Below are 10,174 nucleotides of genomic sequence, written 5' to 3'. Positions count from 1 at the left end.
TCCTCGGGTTCTGCCTCAAGCCATCCAGCGTTTCCCTCATTAGGGAAGTAAGGGTCTCCAGGTAGATGGAATCCCGCCATGTTGTCTGTACGAGAATAGGGGTGTAAGAGATATGAAATGAATCTAAATTTCGAGTTATAAAGTTACAAAATACTCCTATAGTATTTTTAAATGTTATGTTTGGTTTTTAGCGCATTCATTATAGGGTGATGTTAGGTTGTTAGATTTGTTGTCCCCTACGACTATCCCCCAATATACGCAAGTCACTTCTCGGACAGATATAGTTGATCAGGCTATATCCATCCCAGACTTGACCACATATCCCCAGGCATACTCGTAACGTACAACTCCTCCCCTTTTACTTTATGTTCTTCCTAGTTATGACACTATGCGAGCATGTATGCATGTACTTATACTTTTAACAAAAAAAAAGTTTATTTTCAAAAAGTACAATCATTTGAAAATGTTTAATCAGAGACTTTTAGTCCCAAATGTGTTTATAGTTTGTATATCTTATGTGGTTCGATATACTTAGTTCACTATAAACATTGCTCTGATACCAATCTGTCACACCCAAAAACCTAGGATGGCGGAAACGTCCGGGGGTGGAGGACTTCATGTATAGTATCACAAGAACTAATATAATAGTGCTCAAAGTAAATACAATCATCATAAATATAATTAAAAAGGGTTACACCATAGTATATGTTTACATGTTTCAAAATCAATTACATTATGATAACCAAATGAACTGTTTGACGATTTAACGTCCCATCCTCAAAATGCTGTTGGTTTCCTGTTTCACTGATTTCCTGAGAATACAAGTAGTTTTGAAAAAGTGTCAACAATTAAGTTGGTGAGTTCATAAGAGTTTTGTTTGAGGAAAAAGCCGTTTTCCTTGTAAAAACGATAGAGTATGATTCCAGAAAATCCAATATTTCCCTTATAAAAGTTATGTAGTCTTAAAAGTCACGACCGAAATGTACAAGTATTTTTCCATACTTAAAGTAATTCATGCAAGTTTAAATCGACATAAACTCGTTTAATTTAGAAGTAAAACCCGTAAATCTTATGTTTTGTTAATACCCCATGTGAGTTATTATAACCATACTAAGACTCAGACGGCCTCATAATACGACGTTCTTCAGGCGTCGCAAGTTAAATGACACTTGTCACCTCAGACCTGCCGGTCTAGCTGTTGCATGCAGCTCAGGTGCGTGTTTGTCAGACCCAATATAGACCTATACACAACTATCACGCTCTCCCTACAAGAGACTCTGGTTACAATTTATAGGACTTTTGACTTTGTTACTATGAAGGTAACACGAAGCGAATGTCTCACAAATTTATTCACTAACAGATTTACGTGAACTGAACTGAAAACCCCTTGGTAATGAGTTTGACTGGTTAATGAAACATAAACTATACCTATTATAGTTTAACATAATTGTTTGTAATGTGTATGAAACATAAACTATACTTACCATAGTTTATCATAAGTGTCTGTAATGTAAAAGAACCTTTTTCTGTGTAAGTAGATTTATAGCAAAAACATAACTACGTTTATTATGCCTCATTTTGTAATAATAAGGATTCTTACAACTTAATGTCTATTTTTCTGTTATATAATTTTATCACAACAGAAAACACATGCAAAATATGAATTCATCAAGGTTTAACACTTTGCTCAACATGTTACAAGTGTTATGAAAGTTGTAAACTGTAAATTCGTTTTTACCATTTTTGCACTGATTTAGAAAATCACAGAAAATTCATACGAAACCGAAAACTATCCGTAAACTCTGAGAGTTTAGAAAATGTATCTAGTTTGTTCATAATTTTTATTATGATTTTTAGAAGTTGCTAACGGGTGTGAAAACGTTCATATTCACTGACTGGTCCGAATTCGTAGCTACAGTGATAGGCAGTTTTGTAAAAATCACCATAATTAGTAGAAAAATCGTATGAACGTGTACAAGTAGTCATTTTAAAGGTATAAACCTGAGCTATTTACACCTAATACAGTTTTGAAAACTAAAAAGTTTAAGATGTTCAAAACAGTCTGTGAATGGAGTTAAACTTTTTTGATGAAAGCTGATGGATGAGTTTAGTTGTGTTCTTGGTGTTTTAACTTGTATTCCCCCCCTTAAAACTTAAGAAAAACATGAAAAGATAGGGGTATGAACTCACCTTTTTTGGTTTCAGAAGATGGATAATGAAGAAAGGAAGTTTTCAACTCAAGAATACTTTTGAAGATTCGAAGATCTAACACAAATATGACGATGTTTGTGTAAGATATCCATGATTTAAGTAGAAAGAAGGAGAAATAATCATGTGAGGAGTGATATTACTTACTAGGAGTAGATGAAGAACTTGTGATCAGCCTTGAAATTTCGAGATTAAAGAGGGATAGTGAGAGAGAGTGAGTTTTTGCTTCTTGGAGGAGTGTGAGTGAAATGAGAGGAGAGATGAGGGTCTTTCCTATCCTTGTGTCAAGGCACTTGGCTGAAAAGAATGGGAAAAAGGACAATTAAATGACCATGTATGGTGGAATAGTAACTGGGGATGGTCTTGGAGTGGGTATGGGAGGTAACTTGTGTCCTTGCCCAAAGGATAAGTCAACACTCCACTCCATATCTTACCCACTATATTTTTAGTCTTAGATAATGATTACCCTCAAAATGTGATTAGATTATGGAAATATGGGGTCTTATATGTCAAAATAGAAGTTTGGGTGAAAATCCTGCGTTAAAATCACGAAAAACGGGCTCAAAACGCTAAAAATATTGAAAACCGGGTAAAAGTTGCGAATATCCGAAGTTCAGGGTCGGAGGTTCGGTCCTAGCCATTAGAACCGAAAGTAGATGGGAACCGAGAGTAGGGTTCGGTCTTGAGTAGCTTCGCATCTCGGAACCGAAGGTTGTATCTCGGACCGAAGGTAGTATCTCGGACCGAAGGGTGAGTTCGGTCTCTTAGCAGGTTCGGTTCAGGAAGGTGGTTTCGGTTCTCAAGAGGTTTCGGTTCCTTAAGGGAGGTTCGGTTCTTAAGAGGGTTCGGCTCCTTAAGAGGGTCCGGCTCCTTAAAGCTGTTTTTCGCGTAAACTTCCGTTTTCGAGCGGTTTTCGCCTAAATTAAGGGTCGGGATGCCCCGAGTGATTATAAAAAGTTGAGAGAGATTTTGAGAGAGATTTGGGAGATATTTCACATACTTGGAGAGATTTTTCATACTTAGAGAGATTTGGGAGAGATTTGACATACTTGGAGAGATTTCTCATGCTTAGAGAGATTTAGGAGAGATTTGACATACTTGGAGAGATTTGGGAGAGATTTCACATACTTAGAGAGACTTGGGAGAGATTTGACATACTTGGAGAGATTTCTCATACTTAGAGAGATTTGGGAGAGATTTGACATACTTGGAGAGATTTCTCATACTTAGAGAGATTTGGAAGAGATTTGACATACTTGGAGAGACTTGGGAGAGATTTCACTTGTGACCTTTTTGAGTGTTTAGATTTGAAACTCAAGGTTCGTAAACCTCGTTAAGCCATGTTTAAGGGTCTTACACACCCCTTAAAGGGTATGCAATAGTGTTTTATCGTTTTTGCTACCTCACTTATCCCGTTTAGGGTTTAAGAATTTCAATCATACGAACTTTCCAAGTGATAACTTCTTATTAAAATAGCGAGTTGTACAGTAGCTAACATATTGCAAGCCCTAATATTCTAAGGTTAGATGAATTGACCGGTTCGACTTATTGACTTTACTTGACTTTGACTAGCCTGAAAATCGACGGTTGTCACATACTACAAGGTATGATTTCTTACTATCTTTTATGATTAAAAGTTCCCCATGTATGCTAGATAGGTTATGAACCTTGGAAAATCAATTTTGCATGTATCATAGATAAAACATAGATCCAAGGTTTCTAGGGTTGCATGTACACTATAGGAGTGTTAGAATGCTCATAACCCTTCAATATCTCGTGTTGGTTCTCTGCTATTGTCTGGATTATATTATCAAGGATAGTGATATGCCACTCTGCATGTCGGGAGTCTTCGATGAATCTTTAAAGGGTTGTATTTTATTGGGCGGGTTCCAACGTGTTCGGTTGTTGATCCGGGTCTTTGTTAGGATTAATTAAGGGGTGTTGTTTGGAAGATCATTGGTCAAGGTTCAGTTGTTTTATCATTTGTCCTGGTATGATTGGTGGTTGCCTATGGAAGAACTTTTGGGTTCAAACCATACCGTTGCTTGGAGCGGAGCGGTAGCAGGAAGATCATGGTGTCAGTTGCATGAGTTGTTTGGTCATTGGATGTGTCAGGAGAGTTGTATTTTTGCATGGATTGTAGTTGGTTAGAGTTCAATGATTCTTTGAGAATGGGTATTGGGGTGAATATTCGTCAGTTCATGGCAAGGGTTATGGTTTCTAGTCATGAGTATAAGAACTCAAGAAATTGGTAAGGTATCATGGGATATGATTTGGGTTATCATATGAGTTAAAAATTCAAGAGTATTCTTCGGGATTTCAGGAATTGGGCGATCATTGAGTGTGGCTAACAATGGAACGTTAGTATTGATTAGCGCAGGTCATAGGCGGTTCATGCTATATAAGGTTGATGTTTGTCGGGTTGGGAATCCATCGGATTTATGGGATGAGAGAGAGCTTCGTCAACTCCAAGTGGGGAAGAATCGATTAGAATTTCAGGAGTTGGATCGGGTGTGGAACTAGGGCAAGTTTCACAACCTGGTTAGGAGGGAGATGACCCAAGTGGTTGTTAGATTGAGGTTGTGTCAGTGGGAGTTCAGGAAACTTCCAACCGTTGGTCGGCGCCTTGTTTATTATGTATAGCAGGCTTGTGGTTGAGTCCAAGTTGAGGGCTTTGGAATTCGAGGTATGACTCGAACATCTTATTGGATGCAGTGGGATGCAGGTTTTGGCTCAGGATGAGTGGGGTTGTGATGGTTTGGGTGTGGTAAGGCCATGGGTGGTAACCATGGTTGGTTAGAAGTGTTGTAAGACTACGATGGGATCGTAGCATTCGCCATTTCGAGGTAGATTATCATTGGAGGTGGTCATGAGCGCAAAGGGGGAACCAGTTCGTGCCTTGGGCATACCGTTCAGGATTGTCGGGGAGTATTTCTTTATTTTAGGTTGAGGACCGTTGGGGTCCGAGGCGGAGTCGGGTCTGTGTAGCTCTAAATGGGTGGGACCCGTGGGCAGGGCCGATCCGGGGTATAGTTGGGTGGGACCCGGGGACGAATCCTGTGTGATTATGGAAATACAGGTAGGACCTGGGGAAGACCGTTGGGTCAAGGTTTTGGATCTTGAGTTGCAAGATCAAGTGGGTGGTCAGTGTGTGATGCAGAGGGATTTATAGGCTGGGTAGCCTTGTTATTTGGACTCTTGGGAACCTGGTCGTTGGACCAGTTGCGAGACTGGTAGTCTCAGCGATGGTTTGAGATCCTTTATATCTCGGTCTAGTGAGGGGTTGTCGTGAATCAGAAGGTTTTGGTAGAAATGCAAGCGCAAATCTGTGGATCTCGGCTTATGAGTTAAGTATCAGGTTGGTTTTTGGTGAGATCTCGAGTTGGGAATCATGAGTGTTTATGTGCAGTATTTTCTTTTCATTGGATAAGAATTTGGGGTATCTATATGTCGAGGGCATCAATTGAAGGGTTCAAGGGTAAGGAATGGATTCAGTTTTGGGGATAGATCAAGTTGTTGTGATTGTGTCGTGGATTGGTTCTATTGGTGAAGGGCATCAAGATAACTCAAGGTGGTATTATTGATTTGGAACTCATGTGTGGAGTCATTTGTTTTTCATAGGATATGTTAGGTCACTTGTAGTTTGGATTAAATAATCTCAGGGTAAATGATTTGACCCTGTTGCGCAGCTCTCGTTTGAGTCTAACCGTTGTAGGGATGAGTCTCCTACTCGAAGGATTATGTGAGCCTTCTGTCAAGTATAAGTATTTTGCAGCAATAGTTGGTCTGTGATTATGTTTCCTAGTGGGAACCTCAAGTTATCAAAAGTTGACTACTCAGTTAGGACATAATTGGAATGGATTCAACAATGGTTTAGTATGGGGGGTCTGTCAGGGAGTCAGACCATTGCAAGACTTCAGATTTCAGATTGAGTAGATGTGGTTATTTCACAAGGGGTTATTTTCGGGTGGCGAAAGGATTTGTTAATCTTCGGGCTTGGAGAGTTCTGCTAAGGTTGGGTTTGGTAGCCTTGGAAAGGCCGTTGTACCTTGGGGTTATGGTTGCGTTTTTCAGGCTGTCTAACGTGCCTGAGATGGTAAGGAATGATTTCGAGGACGAAATCTAATTTAAGTGGGGGCGAGTTGTAATGCCCTGTTTCGAATTGTTTCCCATTATGGGGTGGTGATCAGGAATGGGTATTAGCAGACTTAGAACCCTTGAAGAACTTAGGTTTGGGCTCATTTGGAGGTGGATGATGTAATTTGGATGATCCGGGTATTCGGTTTGTGTTTTAGAACCCAAGGGTATCGGTAAAGGCATTGGTTCGGGCCTTTTATGAATTTTGGATTTGATTTCGATTGGTTTTCAGGAAAAAGTAAGTTGCTAGGAGGGTAGGGTTCTCGTTACCTTTTCGTAGATATAAAGAACGTCGAAAACGGATAAGGGATGCAAAAGTTATGACCATTTGAAGTTAGAGGGGTTTTGGGACAAAACAAGTACGCATGGCGTACCAGGTAGGAACGCATGGCGTTCATGGGAAAAGTGGACGCGGGCACTATTGGGGAATGTTGGACGTTCGTAGGCCAGATGAAAACCCTAATTTAGGGTCTTCGACCCTATTTAAAGACCTTAACTCACCTCCAATCCTCATTTCTTTCAGCCTACATCCTCTCTAACCCTAAGAACGAAACCCTAGCCTCCATTTGAGTATTTCTTGAGCTTTATTGTGATTTTGTGTGTTTTTGGTGCTTGAGTAGGAAGAAGGAACTTCTTAAAGAGTCATCTCTTGATTTAGAGCTTTTGGATCCAGGCCTTGTGCACCTAGATCTATCTTCTGGAGGTATAAAGTCTCAACCTTGATAACTCTTTCATATAAATCTAGTTAAGTGGTATTTTGTTATGGTTTTGGTCCCTTTGAGGTGGTTCTTGTGAGTAGAATTTACTCCAGAACCTTTAAGCTTCATATTTGGTCCTTGTCGGGGTTATGGAGTCATAAAGTTTGGATCTTGATGATTATAAACCTTCCATGCATGATTTGGTAGTCTTTTGGTGAAGGTTGGGACTTAGGGTTTTGATTTGGGTCACATTAAGTCATTCTAAGTCATAAAGTCAGGAACTTTATGACTTAAGAAGTCCCTTTGAATCATATCTGGAAGTTTGGACTGAGGTCTTAAGGTATTAAGAAGTTTTTAAGACATTTTGGGGTGATTTTGACCTTTGGAGTTCATATTTGGTGTTGGGCTTCATTAAGCCATGCAAAGGCTTAAAGCCTTCAACTTTATGGATCAAGTCACTTATATTTAACTATTTTGAGGTTTTGGACGTTTGGCTTAAAGGATTAAGTCATTGGAATGACTCTTGGGTGGCCACTGGGAACGTCGTGCGTATCACTGGGGAATGTCGCGAGTTCTGGCTATGATGCCCGTTTTTGGACCGACGACATATGTCGTGCGTACAAGCCATGTACGTCGTATGTACGTCTGATCAGATGGGAATTAGGCTTTTGGACTTTGAGTCTTTTGGTATGGGCTTCGGCTAGGTTGGGTTGTTCTTTTTGGGCTTAGTTGTCTTGGGCCCTGTTGGGCCATCAGGTTTTGGGCTGATAATTATTTTGAGAAGGCCTACAATGGGTTTGGGCCCAATTTGGAAAATTGGGCCATGGATTGGGCATTGGGTGGTTTTTAGTATTTGGGCCTTTTGGATTATTAGGTTTGGGCCTAAGTCTTGGTCCAAACTAGGTAAGGGGTAAATTGGTCATTTACCCTAGAAATGGATTTATGGTTATGGATTGGAACCCAAATGTTAATTGGGTGTTGTTTTGATATTGATAGTTTGGGGATTAGTCAGCCAGCAGCCAGGGATTTTCTGTGTGATTCGGCAGTGCGAGGTGAGTCTCCTCACTGGGTTTAGCGGGTCTAAGGCACCAATGCCGACCCATGATCTGTTAGGTTAGTATACTTGTTGTTTGTGTGATACTTGTATATGCATGTGTATTTATGCTTACTGGGCGGGGCCCGATGATTGTACGGTATGTTATTATCCTTGTGATTTTCGCGTGTGTTTTCTATGTGTTTATGTTATGCGAGTGTGGGCAGGGCCCGTTATGCGAGTGTGGGTGGGGCCCGTGAAACATCCCAAAAAGACAGTCCAAAATTTTCATTTTAATTTATAATTAAAACCATAATAATCCAAATCATCTCATAAAAACATAAGTGGTAATATCTCAAAACATCATATCAAAACACTGTATCAAAATCACATGTCCAAATATCAGAGTAAATCATCCCAAACTAAACGTTGTGGTGTGTACGATGCAGTCATCCCGAGCTCTTCCCTTTACTAGCGGAAGTACCTGAAACCAAAACTGAAAACTGTAAGCACGAAGCTTAGTGAGTATCCCCAAACAACCACATACCATACACATAATCACATACATTGGGCCTTGCCCGCTACATCGGGCCCCACCCGACATCGGACCGAAGTCCGGTATCGGGCCCCGCCCGGCATCGGACCGAAGTTTGGTATACATATAACATATCAACAAGCATATAACATAAACATATAAACATTCCTCGGGCTTACCCCGGCATCGGACTGAATCCCGGAACATAAAACACATAACCTATAAGCTAAACATTCCTCGGGCTTGCCCCGGCATCGGACCAAAGCCCGGAACATATAACACATAGCATATGCAAGAATCACAAAGACATCAAGCATACAAACATTCCTCGGGCTTTCCTCGGCATCGGACCAAAGTCCGGAAACATATAACCTACATCGGGCTAACCCCGACATCGGACCTAAGTCTGGCATACGCTAACATGCATAAACGGGCCGACATTGGTGCCGTCGACCCGTTCCTACTAGAGGAAAACTTACCTCAAATGTCGTGTGAAGTAGTTGAACGTCTCTGCTCCTACAACCGGCTCTACTCACGCCCTATACAAAACAACCCCTTAGATGTCATTCCTTACATCAAGACCCCTTCACAGGTCAACCTTGGTCAAAGTCAATGTCCAAGTCAAAGTTAACGCTCAGAAAAAGTCAAAGTCAACAATCCGAGTTGACTCAACTCGTCGAGTTATCCCCCTGACTCGCCGGGTTCCCTTGCTACTCATAGTCGTGCTAAAACGAGTCAACTCGTCGAGTCCCTTCACAGACTCGTCGAGTTCTACCTTGTACAGAATCGAGACAAATCGACTCAACTCATCGAGTCCCTCACTAGACTCACCGAGTTCCTCAGTCTGTTGCTACATCTCAATAGATTAAGCCCTTACCCTTCAGATCTAATCTTCATACTTCTCATATACACTGAAAATGTCCTTTAAAGGGTAAAGTTTCCAACTTTACCCGTTAATACCTTTGCTTAATGGGTTTAGCTCAAACCCTAATTCTTTAGGACCTAGATCTTGGTCCGCAAGCCATCCATACTCCAAACTAAAGCATACAAATAAAGATCTAGACCCTAATCACTACATGAACACGTAAAGCTTCCACCTTTCACTCCATGCATGGCCTTTTGGAGCTTAAAATGCCAAAATGACATCCTATGGTTTGCATGGGGCTTCAATGGCCATAAAGTTTGCACCTTTATGCCATGAAAGCCCTCTATGATTCCAGATCTGAAGAGTATACTCAATTGGGACGTCCATATCCCAAAGATCAAGTTTCTTGGACCCAAAACCCAATAAAGTGATATTAAAGAGATCTACGAAGCTACTAAGCAATTTTGAGACTTGATTACCAGAAAATGATGAGGATGAAATGGAGTGTCTGGATCTACTATCTTCTCCTTGAATCCTCAAGCTTCTCCTTCCTTCATAAGCTTCAAAACACACAAAGTTCACTCAAAAATGGCTCACAAGCTTACAAATGCAATAGGGTTTCTGAATCTAGGGTTTGGGACTTGGAGGCTGGAAATGAGGCCAGCAAGTGGGGATTAGGATGCTTAAATAGGGTGCAA

This window comes from Lactuca virosa, chromosome 3 (assembly GCF_052849685.1).
Source record: "Lactuca virosa cultivar CGN04683 chromosome 3, Lactuca_virosa_CGN04683_v6, whole genome shotgun sequence".
Taxonomy (NCBI): Eukaryota; Viridiplantae; Streptophyta; class Magnoliopsida; order Asterales; family Asteraceae; genus Lactuca; species Lactuca virosa.
This window is presented reverse-complemented; position numbering follows the sequence as displayed.